General features: G+C 41.9%; 1 pseudogene; it reads left to right on the top strand.

The window, feature by feature from the left end:
* The first annotated feature begins 337 nt into the window (after window positions 1-337).
* On the top strand, window positions 338-20,582 carry LOC141984503 (amine sulfotransferase-like; annotated as a pseudogene).
* Window positions 20,583-22,035: the final 1,453 nt, after the last annotated feature.

A 22,035-nucleotide genomic window follows, 5' to 3' on the forward strand; every position in this document is an offset into this window, starting at 1 on the left:
CTATTCTCAGTAAGTGCCCAATCAAGAAACACTTCACTGACAATGGACTTTGGGAGACGCCACTCCACACCTGAGCTTTCCTAGACCCATTCAAACTAACGTGTAAACAATGGCGTTGGACTGCAAAAAGCTGAATAGTTCATAGACATGTGACCCATGCAAAGGAGATCAGCCCCTGAAGTCCTTTTCCACAGCTCACCATCAGATGACAGGGTAGAGCTCATTCTGACGCTGCTTACGTCAAGGAAAAAAACCACACCCCCATAAAACTCCAATCAGGTTGCACACCAGCTGTAAAGAAAGTATTCTCCTGTTTCTAGGAGTGAGTATCAGTCTTGTTTATTCAAGTGGAAGGCAGGAGTGTGGGCTTGTGTCTTGGAGCAGCAGAAATAGAGCAGAGAAGGTAAATATTATTTTTTTATATATTACTAAAACATCTCCATCAGTAAATCTGTGAATGAATTGAATATCCTATGAGCTTCAGCAGTCAACTGTATGCAGTGGAAATATTTTCCATCGCTGTTCGTTGGCAATAAGCTGAGTGGCATGGGAATCTGATCCTCAAATGCTTTTTTTGGTGTGGTTATCCAACAAAGAAGTCACAACACCAGTGTGTGTTAAAGAGTTGACTGGTGAAAGTAAATGTAATCTAAGCCATCGTTTGTTTTACAGTATCAGCATGACGATGAAGCTTTCAACTGGCAATGGGTAGTTCCTGCTGTGTCAGCAGAGGTGGGTGGAAAAGTTAAGGGAGAAATGGGTTTGTGTAGGAGTACAACTGTTGCACCTGGCTGGCCTGATTCCATTCTACACATCAGTGCTGGAATATGAGATTTGTAGAAAAGTTATAACTCCTGTACTCCTGCATATGAGTGACCACCCTAGACCAGCCCTTTTGCAGTGTCCATCAAGCTGAAAACTTCTGTAGAGCTTGTAGTGCAGCCTGAAGGGTAAAAGGAAGTTGAATTTTTTTAAAAATTGAAAAAAAGAATGCAAGTAATAAAGTCAGCAGGGGGGCTGATTGCATTCAGAAAGCAGGAAGGGGCAGAATCTTCAAGGTGACTGCAGCCCTGCTGGGTGAGAGCATCTCATTATTTGAGAGCATTTCTAATTTATATAGGAGACTGAGGTTTGTTTGATCTTAGGACCCAACTATTTTATCACATGGTGCTCTTCCATAGACACATCTACCTGTAAAAAATATTATTCCTCAATATGATTTAAAAGCTCCATTATGAAACATGGAGATTAGCAGATTCATTGGGCAAAACCAAAAATGTAGTATTAAATTGAACATTTTATGGGGTCCCCAAGAGAAAGGATTCTCTGGGCACTGCGCATTGGTATGGCTCTGCCCCTAGTGTGCACTTAGGAAGCAAAATGATGAACTCCCCAAGACTGGTTCTTGCACGAGTAGATGAAGCTGGTCGCTCCCCAGATCTTCTTGCTGCTCACCTTTTGCTTTCTCAGCTTGACAGCTTTGGGCTGAGTTTAAAGAGATACAATAACAGCTTTGCTATCTGGAGTGTTGGGGGAGTGGGGGGTGCCGGAAAGTCAAACATTCTGGTTCACGAAGAGGGAGGGAGTTTGGGTGCAGGAGGGGGCAGAGGGGTGGGGGTTGAGGTGTGAGGGAGGGCTCTCCTTCCCTGAGAGTTTCATCCTCCTCAACAGCACAGAAGCTGTCAGACCAGGGGTGGGACTATTCTTCTGTGTCCCGGAAAGTCTCATCTATGTACTTCTCTGTCTCCCTTAACTCCTCCAGCTGAGTCACCGTGGTCTCCAGAGTCCATACACTGTCTCTGAGGGCCAGGAGCTCCTTGCACTGAATGCATACATACGCCACCTGCCCACAGGGCAGGTAATCATACGTGCTGCATTGGGTGCAATAAACTGGGTAGCCCCCAATCTGTTGCTGGGCTTCTGCCTGCATTCTCTTTTTACTCCTGCAGCTTGTTCCTTTGTTGTTGTTTTGTTTTTAACTGAGCTGGTGTTTTTTGCCTTACGTTTAAAGAAGTTTAAGGAATGGTACGTGGATGTAACCCACCCCCACACCGCCCCCCCCCCACACACACCAGGTAACTTAATCGACTTCTCAGGCCCTCATCAACTCTATCAGGGCTGGTGTGGGGTGCACACCCCATCACAAAGTTGTAACGATGCTGGCATTGGTGGGACCCAACTGAGAGTGTCAATTAAGGACAAACTGCTTAAAGCAGGGCAGTTACAGCCCAAGCTGGGGTTCCTTTGCACACCAAGGAAAACCAAAGCAGCCAAACAAAGAAGACTTTGCTTTTACCCCACTGGCTAACCATAAGTCACACAAACAATTCCCTTAGACACTCCAGTTTCCCAGTATCACCACCAGGGCCACTCGTTACGGGGACAAATGGTTATGAAAACCAATACCCCAGTCAAAGAAAAAGGTTCTCTCAATCCCAAAGGACCAAGCCCCAGACCCAGGTCAATATACAAGTTACAATATACAAATTACGCTGTTGCCAGTCCTTTAGAATCTAAAATCTAAAGGTTTATTCATAAAAGGAAAAAGAGAGAAATGAGAGGAGAGCTAGAATTGGTTAAATGGAATGTATTACATACAGTAATGGCAAAGTTCTTGGTTCAGGCTTGCAGCAGTGGTGGAATAAACTGCAGGTTCAAATCAAGTCTCAGGAGTACATCCACAGCTGGGATGGGTCAAGCAGTCCTTTGTTCAGAGCTTCAGGTTGTAGCAAAGTCCCTCCAGAAGCAAGAAGCATAGCACAAGTTTGAGATACAGACGGTATAGAGCCAAGAACTATGACTTTAAATACAGAAATGAGACATGCATACCGATGGCATAATCATAACCAGCAAACCATAACCTTGGTTTAGACACTTTACTTGAACCCCCTTTATACAAGATTTGGTGCCATTACAGGTCCTTGGTAGCAAGATTCATCTATATGGTCCCAGTTCATATAATAATGTCACAAAAGTCATACAGGAGATGTCTTGTTTCTCATTGGATGATGAGAAGGGACACGACTCATCTCCTGGTTGGACTCTTTGCCAGAACTACAGGCAGAGGTGAAAGTAAGCCGGTACGGTCCAGTACGGGTTACTGGCAAGAGCCAGTACACAGCTGACCTTACCCGTGGGCCGGATTAAGACCTTTAGAGGCCCTAAGCACTGAAAAGATTATGGCGCTCCCCCATATGTAATTCAAAATAAAAAGAATACTATACCGTAAAATAAAATTTTATTTTTCGAAATGACACAAAACTTACATGTATGCTGAAATTAAAACAGCTTCTTTCTAGATTTTCTGACTGCAAAATCTGATCGCAAAATTCTGGATAAGTTCATCGAAGCTGACTCGATGAACCATGTCTGCTTCCGTACACAATAGGGAAAGTGAATCAAGTCTGTCCTGACACATTGTTGTTCTCTGAGGGGTTTTTATTCTTTTCAGCTGAGAAAAAGAGCGTTCTGCGGAGCAGTTAGTAATCATCAATGTTAGAAAAATACGTAGTGCGATCTCTACGTTTGGAAATACACATCGTATTCCGTCTTTCAGTGTTGTGTCATGAAGATCAATGTGACTGAATTTCATTTTTCCTGTTTCATTAAACTTTGCACGCATATAACAGTGGAACTGCCGTACTTCTCCACAGAGATTCATGTTCAAGTCAACAGGGTGTGAGTCAACTAGCTGTTGGGAACCTTGTGAATATTGTTCGTCAGATAAGTCCATATCGTTTAGAAAAGAAAATCTCCTTGATACTTCTTTGTACACTTCACCTCTCCTCTTCATATTAGCTTCCAGTGTATCAATTATAGCATAGTAAGTAGATACATGAAATTTGTCTCTAGGATTCAATGCTGTTTCTGTTGCACAGCTATCATTTGCTTGTTTTTTCCTGATTCCCTTGCGGGACTGGGCTTCTTTGTAATTAGTATCAGGCAAGATACCTTTTGATATGTCTTCAAATCTTTCAAAATCATTCCTCAAAGTGGTCTGCTAATGATTGACAGAGGTCTGCACATGTTTTCAAATCCAATTCTTTTTCTTGGGGAGCTTGACTTGTGTGGTCAAAGTGTTGTAAAATTTCATTCCACATGATCAACATGAATACAAACTCCAGTTCTTGCATCTTGTTTGCAATGTTTTCTGCCTCTCGTACAGTTTCTCCCTTCTGTGATTGGTCTTCAGCTAGACTTTCTAACGCATCCACAATCTTTGAGTAGGACTCCAGAACTGCACTTGTTGCCACTGCATGTGCCTCTCAGCGAGTATTAGAAAGAGATTTAAACACACGATCATTGCCCAAATATGTTTTAAGGACTGCCCATTGGTGTGTTGAGGCAGAGAAAAATGTATAAAGTAACTGGACTGTTGAGAAAAAACTTACTGCCACCGGACAAGAATCAACAGCACTGCGGCCAACAAGATTGAGAGAGTGGGCAGTACCTGGTATGAATATGGCATATTTCTTCTGTTCTAAAAGCTTCTTCTGCATTCCTTGATAACGCCCTGACGTGTTGGCCGTGTTGTCATAAGATTGACCTCTGCACTTTGAGAAATCTATTTTGCAAACTTGGCACAGATAATGCAGTACTTGATTTGCCATTTCTTCACCAGTGTGGCTTTTCAAATTGAGGAATGTTATAAATCGTTCAACTGGTTTTCCATCTGTGGGAGACACATATCTTTGTACAATACTCAATTGATCAATATCTGAAAGATCAGGAGGAGAGTCGACAGATAAACTGAAGTACCCAGCAGTATTTATTTCATCCACAATAGCTCAACGAACTTAATGAGACCACTCATGAGACCAATGAGTTCATCACATATTGTCTTGGATAAGTGTGATGGGTTACCTTTGCCAGCATTCCCATATTTTGAGATATGGCCTGCTAAAAATGGGTCAAACTGAGCCACAAGCTCCAACAATCCCAAGAAATTTCCATTCTGCAATGACCAAATGTGTCATTTGATCCCTGGAAAGGCAGACCACGTTCAGCTAATGTTTGAATAACAGCTATAACACACTGCAAGATATGTTGCCAGTATTCACGCTCCCCTTTAATTTGTTCTTCCACTTTTTGTGTCAGTCCAAAGCCCTGTCTTCGATTTAAATATGTCAACATTGAATCTCTGTGAGTAGTGCTATTTTCATGTTGTTCAATTAAAACAGTATTCCACCAGTCACTAAATCCATCTGCAGCAAACCGGGATGTTGAAGTTTTATGTGCAAAAAGTTTGCAAACAAAACAGTACACAGACCCTGTTGATGGTGAATACAGTAGCCATTCTCGAGTGTATTTCTCACCATTTGCTTTCATGCTGAAAAATATCTTTTGTGGACAATATCTTGCTTGTTTGTCACAGATAAAAGTCCGACGTGATTTCTCAAATGGCCCAGTGTGGTGTTGCCAGTCATTTGGTCCACGATCTACCCAGTAAGCTACATCATCGGTACTGAAATCAACCCACATATCATGATCTTTTCTCCTATTATTTACAGCATGAGCAGTTCAGTCTCTGACACATCCACCCCTTCTAGAACAATGTCTGTTTTACCACCAGGAGTAGGATGATCAGTTACAGTCTTTGACACATCCACATGTTCTGGAATGGTGTTTGTTTCACCAATAGAAGAAGGGTCAGTCTCTGAAACACCTACAGGTTTTGGAACGATGTCTGTGCTACTGAGAGAAGATGTTGCTTCTGATGGATTTGCTTTGAAAAATGATGTCAGCTTTGGAAGATTTTGGAAAATTTCACTAGTTTTTGTTTTTTTCTTCTGCTAGATTATGTTTCTGTGCTCCACTCAGCTGGTTACGTTTCATCCTGCCCCTTATCTCAGTTATCTGAACTTAAAAAAAAAAAGAAATTACACAACATACACTACTTATATATATATATATATATATATATATATATATATATATATATATATATATATAAGAAAGAAAAAAGCGAATCAAGTACGTATAACTCAGAAGAATATATCAATAATAAACCATAAATTTATTACAATACATGACAGAATCTGATTTCCTCGCATTATTTTGATCTATGTTAGGAGGATGCCTCCGTGGTTTAGGTGGGGATAAGTAATAAAAAGAGAACAGAAAAATGGGGGAAGAGTGTGGAGTGGAGTGTAAGGAATCTAACAAAGTTCTGATTTTTCCAATGATGACTACTTTGATGCGTTTTCTGAAATATCAAATATCAAATTTTTTCCAAAAATAAAATCTCTTATTTTTGGTCCCCCACGCTTTGCTAGTGCCCTAAGCACCTGCTTAGTCTGACAATTGGGTAATCCAGCCCTGGGCAGGGGCAGCTTCCCCAGATCAGTAATTTATAAGGGCTCTGGGCTCGTGGCAGTGGCCAGAGCCCCTGGCCCTTTAAGTCGCTGCCAGAGCCCGGCTGTCAGAGTCCTGGGGTAGCGGCGGCAGCCAGGAGCCTGGGGCCTTTAAATCACCACTGGAGCCCCACTGCTGGAGCCCTAGGTTACCAGTGGCGATTTAAAGGGCATGGGGATTTATAGGCCACGCCCCTTCCGCCTGAGGCCCCATCCCTTCTGGTTGAGTCCCCCCTGTCCCTGCTCAGGACCCCAGCTCTGCATACCAGAAAGTCCCTTAAGTTACTTTCACCCCTGAGTGCAGGTCACTTTCGGATTGGGCTGCATCAGCTTTGCCAAGAAGAACCAGGTCACCCCATCCACCAGCAAATGTATAAAACACCCAGTGTTGTTCAACTTGCTGCTCCTTGAAGCTGAAACAGCTGGATGAGAGAGATTGTGAGCAGGACTGTAATCTCCTGGCCAGTGACTGCACCTCCTGCTTGGTAACAACTAAGGCCATGACCACGCGGCAAACTTACGTCGATATACCACCACTGCAGTAATTGCTGCACTTTTTTTATGTCCCCACTACCCTCCTTCTGTCTGTGGGGCACGTCCTTACCAGGAGAACTTGCTCTAAGTTAAGAGGGGGAGTGTGGAGGTTTGAGAGCACCGGACTCTCAGCTCCAGAGGGAGCTCCCTGCTGGGAACCCGTCTGCCGCCAAAGTTCCCAGATCCCCACTCCAAGGACAGCTGCTTCCCAGGCTCCCAGCTCCCTGCTCCAAGCCCAGCTGCTGCCTAGACTCCTTGCTCCTCGCTGGCTGCCATCTGGGGAACAGGGAGCCAGGAGCCCAGGGAGCAGAGCACCGAGGGCCCAGACAGCAGCTGGGCTCCCAGTGTGGAGTCAGGAGCCCGGGTGGCAGCCTGGGTCAGTGTGGGGAGCAGGGAACCCGGGCAGCAGCCTGGTTCAGAGCGGGGAGCCCAGGTGACAGCTGGGCTCCAGCTGAAGCCCCACACCTGCCGTGGGGTGACAGCCTAAGTTGTGAGCTGGGCGTTGGATTTACAGCAAGGAGCCTACCAGCCTTTCTTGTCAAAGCTGTCAGATTGACAAGAATGACAGCCAACAGCGGATGTAAGGAACACAGTGCTACACAGACTCTGCATCGCCCTAACGACACCAACATAAGCCCTGCGCCTCTCCTGGAGGTGGAGTTATGAGGTCAGTGGCGTAGGGCACTTACGCTGGTGGGAGCAAGGCTGTCGTCTGTACACTGACAGAATTAGTTTGACATACGCTCATAGGTGCCATTTCCGTGGGTGCTCCGGGGCTGGAGCACCCATGGAAAAAAATATAGCCTCTGCATAAGCCGCCTTACGTGGAGCCTAAGTCTGTCGTGCAGGCCAGGCCTAAGTCATGTCACTGACCTTGCACGTGCAATTACTCTTATTGAGCCTTGTATGCTGTCTAATGACACTAACAAGGGCTTTTTCCCCACACACCTACTCGTCTTTGTTAGTTGTATACCACAAAAAAGACATCTTTTATTGGAAAGCCTCAAAGAGAGAGACCTGGGTATCAATTCACTTATTCTGATAAACTATGAAGTGAAATCCTCTAGACGGTCATTTTACACCAATTTCATTGTCTCTCTACTCTCTGTTGGAAGGACGTAGCCAATGTGCTCCACTGGCACGTATGTGGCATGATGTCACTGATTGACAGGTTAGGGACCTTATAAAATATAATGGCCAAAAATAAAATTATCAAAGAAAACTCTTGAGAGGAAAGAAATTTCCTCTCCCTCCCTCCAATTTTCCTGAACTTATGTTACTAGACAAGAAGGGACTGGGAGAAACATATTGAACAGGGAAATATGAGAGAGAGAGAATCAGAAATAATAAGATGGTGTGAACAAAATTCCAGACACAAAATTAACTGGAATGCAGCCTTGTTCCTCTGGTTGTGCACAAGGACTAAGTCATCGCTCATAGAAAGCACTGAACTTCGTGGTGAGCTCCTTGAGTAGCTCGAACTTTAAGTGCCCATTGACATGGATTCTCTGGCATTAGATAATTCATGAAAGCAATATTGGTGCCTGACAATACCAGACACTTTGTACAAGTAAAGAACCCAAAGACAACATATTACACAGCACTTTTACCTGCCAAAGATATTCTGTTCTCATGCCAGTCCCTAAAAGTGCCATTTCTATGCTGTCATTCAGTTTGCTGTTTTTCTTAATATACATTTTGCTATCAAAAAGGGATCTGTTTTGTTTATGTTGTCCTGAAAGTTTTGTCCTGAAGGATAGATAACACTAAAATAAAAAGGATATAAAATTATATTTTCTAACCTGCAGATTCTTGACATATGAGTGAAACGGAGTTAACAATGGAGCCATCAGAAGAATTTTTGTTCAAACATAAAGGAATTTATTTCCAACCACACCTTGCTACACCTGAATACATAGATTCACTGGAGGATTTTGAAATCAGAGACAGTGATGTATTTGTAGTTACTTATCCAAAATCAGGTAAGACTGATTGCTCGATTCCCTTTAGGAAAATCATATCTGATTTTTGTCTGAAACCTTTATTGACCCTCCCCGCCTCTTCCGCCGAGCTTATTGACCACCATTATGACCTATTTTTGGTGGTAGCAGTGTAAAATCTATTAACTGCCAATAGTTTATTGGAGACATTATCTCAGTTTCATCCCTATGTTTAAGCAATGGCAGAAGGTTAAAGCTTCAGAGGTAATCTGCAAAGTATATTTGAACTGGGCAAATATTGCCCAAAGCTATGCACAAATATGTATTACAATAAACTGCATCTATTTCTTTCTGTAGTCGACCAATATTTTTATTCTCCTTTGTGTGTAAACATTTATGTCAGCAATATTTTGGAAACAATAAGTTCATGGAAAGGGAAGGTGGTGTGAGTGCTCAGACTAATGAATTTAGACACAAATACAAAACCTCAGACTCCCCTGAGACAGCTATCTTCTAAACACCCCCGCCGCCCCAGATTGATCCCAGGCCTGTCACAGAGTATTCAAGGTGAACTACCAACTACCTGTACTCAGGTGATCAGCATTTTTGTTCTCAGACTTTGCAGTGATATATTTTCTTCAAACAAGAATAGCACCTCTTCCAGCCTATGAGGTTTGAGAATTACTTGCAGCTGAAGAGTTATAATATAGCAGAACCAACTCCTCTGTGAGGAGCTCAGAGAGAAGGACTCTTTACCCCATTGGATACTAAACATTGTAACACAGCTTTTGGCATGTCCAGTTCTGGTCACTAAAGTACCCTTGGCCCTTCTTAGTAGAGAATTCCTTGTATCGCTGACAGGTCATGTAACATGCACAGACAGGACAGACCAGTGTGAGCCTTCTGCATGAGCCCTGAAGTAGCACTGATGCTCTTCCACTGCGGGAGTGGAATAGGGGAACTTAAAAACTCTCAGAACAATAGTATACAGGGTGCTTTGGGTAGGGCCAGTGAATCCACTGGTTATTACTGGAATGGACAGTCGTGCTGCAGCACTGAGGCTACATCAGAGGGAGAAAAACTGTGTGTCGTAATCACCGTTTCCATGGGGAACCTGAATAACCTAGGTAAAAATATTTGAAGATTTAGTTATTGACCAGCACATAGATAGATACAGGATTTTTTATACTAAAATGTACAAAAATATAATGCTGTTTGGATTCCCACCCCTGCTGCATTAATGGATTCCCTTTAAGACACATTTTTGTACTTCATTTATAAAGTAAAATGAGACACAGTTTTGACGAGATTGTGATTACGGCAGATTATTACGTGACATTACAAATCAAATTAGCATCAAAGCTGTTTCAAAGAAGGCTATTTTCTTTCCCAGGGACTGTGTGGACTCAGAATATTTTGAGCTTGATTTATCATGAAGGCCATCGAGATGGAACAGAAAATATGAAAATAATAGACAGAGTCCCATGGCTGGAGTATAACATACATAATATCGATAATGTCCATCGTCCATCACCTCGTCTCTTTGCTACTCACCTGCCTTACTATTTAGTTCCAAGAGATCTGAGGAACAGAAGAGCAAAAGTAGGTGATACTGTTTTTATAATTTAATTAACATTATCCAGAAAAACTTGTAGCTTTCACGAATAAATCAGTCTAAATCCTCTGGGCCAGACTGTCTGCCCTCCCCACAATCACCCTTCCAAAAGCAAATTTCCCCTGCATGGAGATGGGGCTCACTTCCTCCAAAGCCCCATTCCATGTCCTTAGACCTAGCCAAAGGGGGGAAAACAAGTTCAATCAAGACCTCAGGACTTCAGTGTCCAGTTTCAGTGGAGATCCCATTTTTCATGGAACTGTTGTGCTTGACCTCTGGGCCAAGAAACGGAGCTGCTTCTTCCTCATCATGACAGCTCACCCTAAAAGGGGCATTATTGATGGGTTAGGATCATTACAGTCTGCATTTTATATTGTACATTACAGTGGTTTTGTTGTGATGTATGTAGCTATGGAACTGTATGCTCTTATGTTATCCATGTAATTGTAGAGAAAGTGTGAGAACTGCCTTGTGGGAGCGATGCCAATCTCTTACACTGCTACCTGGATCTCCCATGAAAGGTGGCATGTGCCGTGCACCCACTTCCCCATGAGACTCCCTTCACAATCACCCTTGCAGCTTCCTTCTCTCTGTTGCAGTAACACCTATAATAAGACGAGCAGATGCACGGTGCAGAGCTTGCACCACATGAGCTCCATCACTGCAACCTCTCAATCCATAGGAACCTTCCTCCTGATTGGCTTTTTAGCTCAGCCCCGTTTCCCATGCAGAAAGACTCCTTAAAGTTACAGGGACGGTAAAAGTAAATGGAACAAGAACATCTCCTAAGCTGCACAGAGCACAATTTTAACTACAGACATTGGGAAATCTAGTATTGCTTATGTATATTTTACAGGGCTTATGAAGGTTTTCACAATTTTAAGACCATGTTGATGGTGCAGGGAGTTTTTCTCTTCATGGTTTCTGGCTGGCTGTTCTTCCTGTGCACCACCATATGGCTCAGCTGTCTGTGTGGTTTTCCAGAAATTCTCAGAAATTCTCAGCTCCAAATTGTTGGAGAAATTGGTTGTGCTGTTCAGCAATTTAGCATTGCTTTTTAAACATTGTATCCATTATAATTCTCTAAAAATATCTCCAGCTGCAATTTTTTTTGAAAGAGCAGTAAATTCATGCTTACTAGGATTCTAGTTGAAGTTTTCACTGAAATACTTTAGTAATATACCAAACACAATACACACAAATAGATATCTGTTTCTCACTTAACTGTGTTTGTATTAAAAAGGAACTCAAAATCAAATGTATTTATTCAAGTTTACATTCTTTTCAGATAGTACACTGCAACTGCACTCCCTGTTAATTTTTGTGCTGCTTATTGTCACATTTCCCATGATTTTTAAATGGTTTTGCTCCTCTCTTGCTGTGTGAAAGACCCATATAAATAACTGGACATAACTTGAAGACCTGATTCTAAGTACACTTACTCATGTGCATAACCTTACAACAGTGAGTAATCTCCTTGAGGTCAAGGGTATTATCATATGTAGACAGTTATGCATGTGTATGATGGTCTTTACAATTAAGGAAGAGCAATAACGCCACTGAATGTACAGGAAATGCTGGCAAAGACACATAAAATCCCATTCATTTAAAGCAGGATAAACTACTTACTAAAGTACTTATTCTAGCCCTTTTCAGATATAATGATTTTAATGTTACTTGCAGCAATAGCAATTTTATAAAACACTGATTTGTAGGTTAATGGTGTCCCTTTAATCTACCTGAGACTGTCACTCTTTTTACCTTGCAGGTTATTTATGTAGCCAGAAATCCAAAGGACGTTGTGGTTTCCTATTTTCATTTTTCCAGCCTTTCAGTCCTACTTGAGACAATACCAGATTTTAATATTTTTCTGGAGAGGTTTTTAGCTGGGAAAGGTAAGGTTTCATTTACTGCTAAAAGGCCAAACCCTGCTCACTGACCACAGCCTGAGTAACCTATGTGAGTGGTTTCAGAGTATCAGCCGTGTTAGTCTGTATCCACAAAAAGAAAAGGAGTACTCGTGGCACCTTAGAGACTAACAAATTTATTTGAGCATAAGCTTTCGTGAGCTACAGCTCACTTATGCTCAGATAAATTTGTTAGTCTCTAAGGTGCCACAAGTACTCCTTTTCTTCTATCTGAGTGGGTAAATTACTTAGACGGTGGAGCTGCTCAAAATCCTGGCCCCCACCTCACAACCTGGGGTCTAAGGTTGCAATAAATGCAGTATCATTCACAGCTCACAATAGAGATTTTGTGCAAAGGTAGTCCAGGGGGGCTGCATAGGCACATGCATTGCACCAATAAAGTGCAAGGAGCCTCGTGTATCTCAACTGGATGGTCACTCTGAAACGTATGACGATTTCAACACATTTCAACTCCACTTAGACACTCAAATAACACCGGGGAGGAGATGAGGATGAGCGCTATACAGAGAACACACAGAAGTAGTTTTCTATAATTAATTTTCTGGTTTAGTAGTTTTCCACAATTATTATGCCTATTCCGCAATCCCAAACCACTATTTCTAGCTTCCAAAGAGCCAAAAGACTCAGCTGTAACCTATCTAGCTCCTGGCATCTCTCTTAATATATCTGAAAATGCAACATTCTCACTAAGGCAGCTTATGGCACACTGAAAATTTCAGTACATAGTAAAATATATTCTACACATTCTTCTATTATGGGAATTAGTATGACTATCTGATCTGCATAGGAGCTTTTGGGCCTGAATCCAGCCTCTTCTGCCCTAAGCTTTCAATCCACTGCCTCTTTTGTCCTGTTTAGAATCACACTACAGATGATTTTCCCTACAACAGAGAGTAGTGTGACTCCTCTCCAGTTATTGCCGTCAGTGAGATCACCCTTTTTAGGTACTCTGCCAACGATTCCATGTTTTCACTTGTCAGGAGGGGTCTCTTCTCCCCAGAACTTGGAACCGTTCTGTCAGTTTTATTAGGGTAGTGGGGTCCAGTTCTTTTCGCTTTTCTGCTGTCATTTGATCATCTCCTGCCATTTTGTTGTTTTTCAGCTCCTTAATTGCAGCCTGTATTGCTGACATCTCTGTTGCATCAGTGTTAATGCCAAGTAGTTTAGGTTCACATGTTTCATCAATATCTGGGGCTGAGTCTGTTGACGACTTGTCTGACATGCTCTGCCCATGTGTCTTTCTGTTACACCTCAGTTATAAGCCTTTTTTCATCTTGGCTTTTTATTGGCCCATTTCCTGTATTGAAATGTCCGCACTTCTCACTGCTTTGTCTGCTTTCTTGTACTTTCCCTTTGCTTCTTCTAATATTTCATTTGTCTTAGCATTCAGGAGTTTTCCTTTCAGTGCTTTTCTTTCCTTGTTGAGATGAGAGGTCTCTTGGCTTATTCAGTCCTTGCTCTGTGTGTGTGCTGATACCAGGCTGTGACTGCTGCAGCTTGAATCACGTTGTCTCAGAGCACTGTGCATTTTTCTTCAGGTCCAATCTCTAGCTCACCTTCCTCTGCCTCTGTCAGCACCCCAAATCTGTTCCATAGTTCACGCTGGAATTTCTCAGAGCACATTTTTGTTTTCAGTTTTAGATTATTGATTTCTTTACCGCTTTCTGTTTAACGTTGGTCTTTCTCAGTTTTAATTTCAGTTTGGCAATGCAAAGGTTTTGGTTGCTGTTGTCATCTGTGGCTTGATGTGCCCTTGCATCTTGGACAGATGAGCTGAATCTCCAACTCATGCAGATGCAATTGTTTTCCTTTTTTGTTTTGCCATCTGTCAAATTCCATGGTTCCTTGTGTATGTCTCTAGAAGGGAACAGGGTGCTTGCAGGAACTAAGTCATACACCAAGCACAATTCAGTGAATTCCAGGTATCCTCCATCATTGATATCATTGACTTTCAAAAGGTATTTGACAGCCAGCATGGGCATGCATTGCGGAATATTCTTCAGTCCTGCGAAATTCCCTCTAAATCCATCAACACCATACCAGCCATGTACAGAGATGCAAGGTTGCTCTATCAGAGTGAACAACCTGACAAGAGAGTGGTTCATTGTGGACACTTATGTGAAACAGGGCCACATTTTATTTTTGCTCTTGTTTGGCATTGCCATAGAAAGGATAATGAAGAAGTGTGTTAGTAACAGAAAACCTGGTACCCAGATGGCAAAAGCTTAGAAGACCTAGACTGAGACACTACTGAGCAATACCCTGGAAAAGCTACAAAGAAAGAAAGACAACCTGGCAAAACCTGCAGGTCAAACAGGGCTCAGAATCACTTACAGACATCCTTGAAACTCAGATGTCAAGCGGTAATTTCATATTAGAAGGCAAATACATCAAGAAAGTGGAACAATCCATCAGCCTGGGCAGTACCATTCTAGTCAACAGGAACATCAAGAATAATGTGACAATAAGGTTAAGAAAATATCCACCTCATTCACTAAACTCCACAACACACGGACATCAAAGATATACGGCAACAACGCAAAACTGAGAATTTTCAACTAACCTCTTTGTGCTAACGTATGGCATTGATAGCTAAAGATCTACTAAAATGTTCAACAGAAAATCAGATGTCTTTGAAAATAGGCGCCTACAAAGATTCTGGACGTTGGATGGAGAGACGTCATCACCAAGAAATATAACCAAGAAATCACTGGCCAGCAGCTTATTTCCACTAGAATTAGAAGGAAGGACTGGACTATATGGGGCATGCACTTCAGATGCCAACACACAGAGTCGCACATGAAGTCGTCAAGAGGAAACAAGGGTGGGAAATGAGGGTGCCCAGGAGACCTTAAAAAGAACCCTTCACAGGGAGATGAGAATGGTTGATCATAACACCATCGAGTGGATGGAAGTAGTATCAAATGACAGAGAGGAATGGAAGAGATTAGTTTCACCCTGGGCATCAACACTGACATGATTATTTTGCCTCTGTATTTGGTACTGGTGTGACCACTGCTGGAATATCGTGTCCAGTTCTGATGCCCACAATTGAAGAAGGATGCAGATAAATTGGAGAGGGCTCAGAGAAGAGCCATGAGAATGATTAAGGGATTAGAAAATGTGCCTTCTAGCAAAAGATTCAAAGAGCTCAATCTGTTTATTTTAACAAAGAGAAGTTTAAGGGATGATTTGATTAGAGTCTGTAAGTACCTACATGGGGAACAATCTAGCAGAGAAAGGTATAATACAATTCAATGGCTGGCTGTTGAAGCGAGACAAATTTAAACTGGAAATAAGGCATAAATGTTAAACAGTGAGAGTAATTAACCACTGTAACAATTACCAAGGGTCATGGTAGATTCTCGATCAATGACAATTTTTAAATCAAGATTGGACGTTATTCTAAAAGATATGTTTAGGAGTTATTTGGGGGAAGTTTAATGGCCCGCGTTATACAGGAAGTCAGACTAGATGCCACAATGGTCCCTTCTGGCCAGAGAATCTATTAATCTAGGAATCTATCAATTTAATTCTAAGTTTGTGATCACTAATCCATCAAAAGCAATGGAAAATATTATCTATGGGTAAATAATCCAGGACAAAAAAGGGCAAATATGTTGTGCTGGGTGTAAGTACCATGCTATGGTGCAAGTGGATTCTAGAGGTAACAGTGCAATGTGTATTAGTTATCATGTAATGGTCTGTCTGTTTGTGGAAAAGACAAAACTTGGCCTCAGATCCCTAGATGAGAAGCTGGACTTGGCCTGTCCTTTATCTCATGTTTAAGGTGAAAGATAATCCAGAATAAGGCTGTGAATAAAAACAGGAACTGGAATAACATCTCTGTGAGCCCAGATATCCCCCCAACAGCAGAGGGAAGAGAAGCTGAAAAACGGAAGTCTGCTCCATCGATTCTGCAGCCATGCTTGGGAGATTATTAGGATGCAAAAATGTCAATAATTGAACGGTTTTTCTGTTTGAGATCATTAACGTTTATTTCTATAATTTTTCTCCTTCATAAGTATTGGCTGGCTCCTGGTTCGATCACATCAGAGGCTGGTACACCCACAGGGATGACTTCAATATTCTCTTCCTCACCTATGAGGAGATGAAGAAGGTGAGACCAGTCAATCACTTTATATCTGAAAGGTTTCAGAGTGGTAGCCGTGTTAGTCTGTATCAGCAAAAAGAACGAGGAGTAGTTGTGGCACCTTAGAGACTAACAAATGTATTTGGGCATAAGCTTTCATGGGCTAAAACCCGCTTCATGAGATGCATGCAATGGAAAATACAGAAGGAAGATACATATAGAGAGAGAACATGAAAAAATGGGGTAGGGTATCTTCCTACTGTATTTTCCAATGCATGCATCTGATGAAGTGGGTTTTAGCCCACAAAAGCTTATGCCCAAATACATTTGTTAGTCTCTAAGGTGCCACCAGTACTCCTCGTTCTTTTTATATCTGAAAGAAACAGAAAATAAAATGCCTCCATTTTTCAGTGAGATTTTGCCACCTTTACCCTTTTTGAGCTGTACTTTACTCTGTGAAGAGTCTCGTTGATTTCACAGAGTAAGGTACATTGGTCTCATTGATTTCAGTGTGAGTACTTGAAAAAGTACTTCTCAGTGTGAGTAAGGGTGGAAGAATCAGAACCATAGGGTGAGATGTTCAGAAGAACCATAGTAAGTTAGCCGCTTAACTCCCGTTGACATTCAATAGCACATAGGAACCTAATTCACTTCGTCACAAGAGGTATCATTTGCTTCCCAGTGAAGAATATCTGCTGGATCTGAGTACACTTAGAAAAGATAATAATCTTGCTTTACTTCATTTCTTTTCCTGCATAGCAGGATGGCAGCTACACAACCCATCCCATGAGGCATCCTAAAGGGAAAGGAGAGGTTTTGTTACATTTTAGAACATCTCAAACTGCTTTTAGAACAAAAGATGTTTTGTCAAAATGGCCTCTTTTTTTTTGCAAAACTGAAGATCTTCTTGTAATTTTTTGCGAAAAATGATATGTTATTGCAATATCTATTCAAAACTAGGTTTTTAGTAAATAAAATATTTTAAGAATTAGTTTGATGTTTTCAATTAAGATATTGATGTGAAATCTTTGAAAAGTACAGAACTCTTCAAAATTTCAATTTTTTTTAGAAACTAGTGTTTTTCACTTTTCTACCAGCTCAGCTAGCTTTTGGCTCCTTAACAACTTCACCTAGCTTCGCAGAGGTCAGGTTTAAACTACTTTGAGTGTCCATACATGGGTTTGTTCTGGTTGAACTAAATCCATTTTAAACTGATTTTAATCACACTTTCTAAACAAGGTCTGGAGTATCTGAGTGCACCTCTTAGCTAAATAGGTAGAGATGCAGCAGCATCCCCTCTGCTGACTTCAGCAGGAAGCATGTTGATAGTACCAGCAAGGCTGATTAACAAAGCGAGGAAAGACCCTTCCCATTAAGAGGTCCAGCTCCTGATATAAATATTCATAGATTCCAAAGCCAGAAGGGACCATTGTGATCATCTTATCTGACCTCCTGTATAACACAGACCGCAGAACTTCCCCAAAATAATTTGTAGAGCAGATCTTTTAGAAAAATATCCAATCTTGATTTAAAAGTTGTCAGTGGTGGAGAATCCACCATGACCTCCTGGTAAATAGTTTCAATGGTTAATTACCCTCACTGTTACAAATGTACATCTTATTTCCAGTCTGAATTTGTTTGTCTTCAACTTCCAGCCTTTGGATTGTGTTATATTTTTCTTTGCTAGACTGAAGAGCTCATTAATAAAGATTTGTTCCCCATGTAGGTAGTTGTAGACTATAATCAAGTCACCTCTTAACCTTCTCTTTGTTAAATTAAAGAAGTACATAAGAACAACCATACTGGATCAGACCACAGGTCCATCTATCCCAGCGTCCTGTCTTCTGACAGTGCCCCATGTCAGGTGCCGCAGAGGGAATGTACAGAACAAGTAATCATCAAGTGATCCATTCCCTGTCACTCATTCCCAGCTCTTGCCAAACAGAGGCTAAGGACACCGTCCCTGCACATCCTGGCTAACAGCCATTGATACACTGAGCTCTTTGAGTCTGTCACTGGAAGGCATGTTTTCTAAAGCTTTAAACATTCTTGTGACTACTCACTGAACCCTCTCCAGTTTATCAACTACCTTCTTGAATTGTGGACTCCAGAACTGGACACAACAGGGGTCCTTCTGCTTCCAAAATAGGTTGCCACAGACAGACCAAAATACAGATAGCCAGAAAATTATGACAACCTTTGTCTTACATGGTGCTAGCAGTTGTAATCACAGTCACAGAAATGAGCCTTTTCTCTCTTCATTAGGCCACGAGGATGGGTTGGCTAATGACGAAGGAATTTGCAGTGGCTTAACTTGCTACTCACCTGTCAGTTTTTAATGCTCCTTTAGCCTCTTAGAGGGAATTAAAATCTTGCTTATGAAGTAGTGTAGTAAGACTGATGGTCCCAAATAAGAAGCCAGCTTTATTCTTTAGTGCTATATCCCTATGCTCAGTTTCCCTTTCTTTAAGTATCCCATTACCCTTTACTCTATCGTTTTATTGAGTTAGTTCTTTTATTTTCCTTATTTGGGAAACTGTTACTTTGAAATAATGTTCATTTCAGGATCTCAGAGGAGCTGTTCTGAAAATCTGCAGATTCTTAGGAAAGCAGCTAAATGAAAAAGAGCTGGACACTGTTGTGGAAAATGCTACATTTGATAAAATGAAAACTGATCCCAGGGCAAACTATGAGTCCACGCTAGGCAATTTCCTGGAACAAGGCAAAGGACATTTTCTTCGCAAAGGTAAGGCAGAAGCAGCCAAATCTAATAAATATTTAGTCCTGCAGATCCTGGCACAGGACGTGTTGAAGCTCGCTGCCTAGGACTTCCAATCACAACTTTCTGTCCCCAGGAAACAATTGGCTTTGGGGCACTAGGACTGCTGAGTGAGGGTGTATCGCTGTGTGACAATGCATCAGGCACCATTTCTCACAGATTAAAAGAGAGCTGCACTCCTTTGCTCAATGCAATGTCTTAAATGTTTGCTGAGCAAAGTAGTGCAGCTGTCTTTTGATCTGTGAGAAAACAGTGTCCATATATTTTAAAAATGAAAATGTTCAATAAGCTCTCGTGGAGGGTAACATTCATTTTGTGCCACTTGTAAAAGGGAAGGGTCGTCTTCGAGAAATTAAAACATGTGAACATTAGAGAAAACTGAAAGCATTTCTGTCTAATGCTTCTGGGAAACTTCACACATGGTGAGTATCGGAACTGATTTTGTCTCTACAGCTTCCAGGGGTTATTTAGAGTATGAAATTAGCCAAAGAAATAAAATCTGTGGGTCAATTCTTGTGGCTGAGAGGAGAGGGGTATATTTCATGTTGTAGCCCTTATACAGGAGAGTCGTGAATAGATGTCTGGGGTTTGTGGTCTTCTTATACTGCTGAATAGGAGGGGGACCCAGCTAGATGGTAGTGGGCACTGTGGTATGGAAAAGGGAGAGAACCACTGCAAACTCTTAAGTACAAGCATTGCCTGAAAAGGATGTTCAGAGAAGCTCATATTTCTCTTAATAGTAACTACTTCCTTTTCTTCTAAAATTTGCAGTGAAATAAATCAGTACAGGAAGATGATAACTGAGATGTATAAAACCACTGGTTCCTCAAACAAAATTAGTGACATTGTCTAGAAATACTGGGTCAAACTAATTGCACTGCAGTCAAAGTTATTATTTGACCCACACCTTCAGGACTGGAAATGTTCCACCAAAGCCCTAGAGAGCTACGTTCTGGGGAGATGAGAGAGGAAGAAACTGAGGAGAGAGGGAACTGCACCCAACTAGCAGCATTCACAGCCTCTTACCCGCACAAGCGATATTCAAATTATAATCAAATGTCCAAGTGGCAGCAGAGCATCTAACCACCAATGCCTCTTCTGTGTCTCCTGCCCCAGGGACCGTTGGAGACTGGAAGAACACAATGACTGTGGCACAGAGCGAAAGGTTTGACAATGTTTTTAAGGAGAAAATGAAAGACCTGTCTTCCACGTTCACCTGGGATATTAATGATGACATATAGGCTGGTTTCCAGTTGGAAAGAGGTGAAAGTGCGCTAAAGAGAATGAAAATACATTTTGCCTCCAGTATTCATAAAAATCCATCATTCTGTGCACATTAAAGATTTTAAACCTGCAATTTTTTTCCTTCTTACACGTATTTGCACATCACCATAGTACCCCAGTTCTAAGATGTGAAAAGGTGTTACAGACTGTCATGTTCTGGGGTGCAATCCAGGCCAGTCAGGGGTTGTGTCTTCACATGACCTATAAACCTGGGTGCCTTAACTGCCCTGAGGCTGTGGCTGACAGCCTGGACACCAACAGTCAGCAGACAAACATATAGTATCCTGAGTGTCTGCTCTGCAGCCTTCGTTAAGAGCTCTGACCCCAGCTGCCAGCCTACAATAGAACAGCCCCACTCTAGTCTCAGTCACTCAATTACCCCATGCAGCGGTGACCCAAACACACTCCTAGTCCTGAATTTTCCCCAAACTGCATGCTTTCCAATACCTAGCCCTTTCCTGGACCATTCAGAGAGATATCAAGATTCATTTGTTTCTTTAAAGATAGACTACCCAGCAGCCTACCACATTGACTGGAGTTGATATTCACTTTAAATCAAACACAGCCAGGGGTGGGTTTGGATTAAAAGTAAAGCAAGTTTATTAACCAAAGGAGTTTGGATTTTAAGTGAGTTCAAGTACAAAGGATAGAGTTAGAAATGGTTAAAAGCAAAACGCTTTCTAGAGACTAAGAGTTAATAAAACAAGCTACAGCCCCTCTTCAGGGTCAGATTCTTTACAACACTACCTTCCAGCAAGATGGCTGACCACCCTTCAGGTCAGGACCTCCCACAAAGCCCAGTGTGCTTGGTTCCTTTGCCTTCTTACATGAAACATAACTGGGGTGTTCTTTGCTCCTTTCTTTTATAGTCCAGTGTACCTTTAATATGAATTCTTTTGAAGGTTACCCCGCAACATAAGTCGTAAAGTTTATTCAAACTATGAGGAATGTAACATGGAGTCTCCTGGCAAAGGAAATTCCATGCTGATTTCTTCCCCTGCTGGTATTTGCAAAATGCAAATTGATCTATTTCCTGCAATCTCCTTCTACTGTAATGCTGTGTGGTTATCTTCTCCCTTTGTTGGCTTGATGGTCCTGTTTACCTTCTATGTAAATTGCATTCCCATTGTCTCTTAATGTACCAGAACCACATTCCTTTGTCTAGGGTGGGGTAGCTTCAGCCCTGCACTGCCTGGCAGACACATTTTGATAACTTAATTTCCAATATGTTTGTTATTTTGAATTTGTCCCCCGTATCCACATCACACAATAAAATCATTGATCAGTATATGTGATGGGGTGTACCAACCCTGCACTGACCCACCAAGGGTTAACCATTCACTTTGGGCCCGGGAGGTCACACCCTCTCATTCTTGCTGGGCATGCTCCAGGTGGAAGCAATATGTAAGGGGTGCAGCTCAGTTCAGTCGGGCTGGCTGATGGAGGACAGTGGATGCATGTTACAGGCTCCTGTCAGGAATCCAATCGAGCCCCAGACTATGGAGGCTG

Source organism: Natator depressus, chromosome 3 (assembly GCF_965152275.1).
Source record: "Natator depressus isolate rNatDep1 chromosome 3, rNatDep2.hap1, whole genome shotgun sequence".
Lineage (NCBI taxonomy): Eukaryota > Metazoa > Chordata > Testudines > Cheloniidae > Natator > Natator depressus.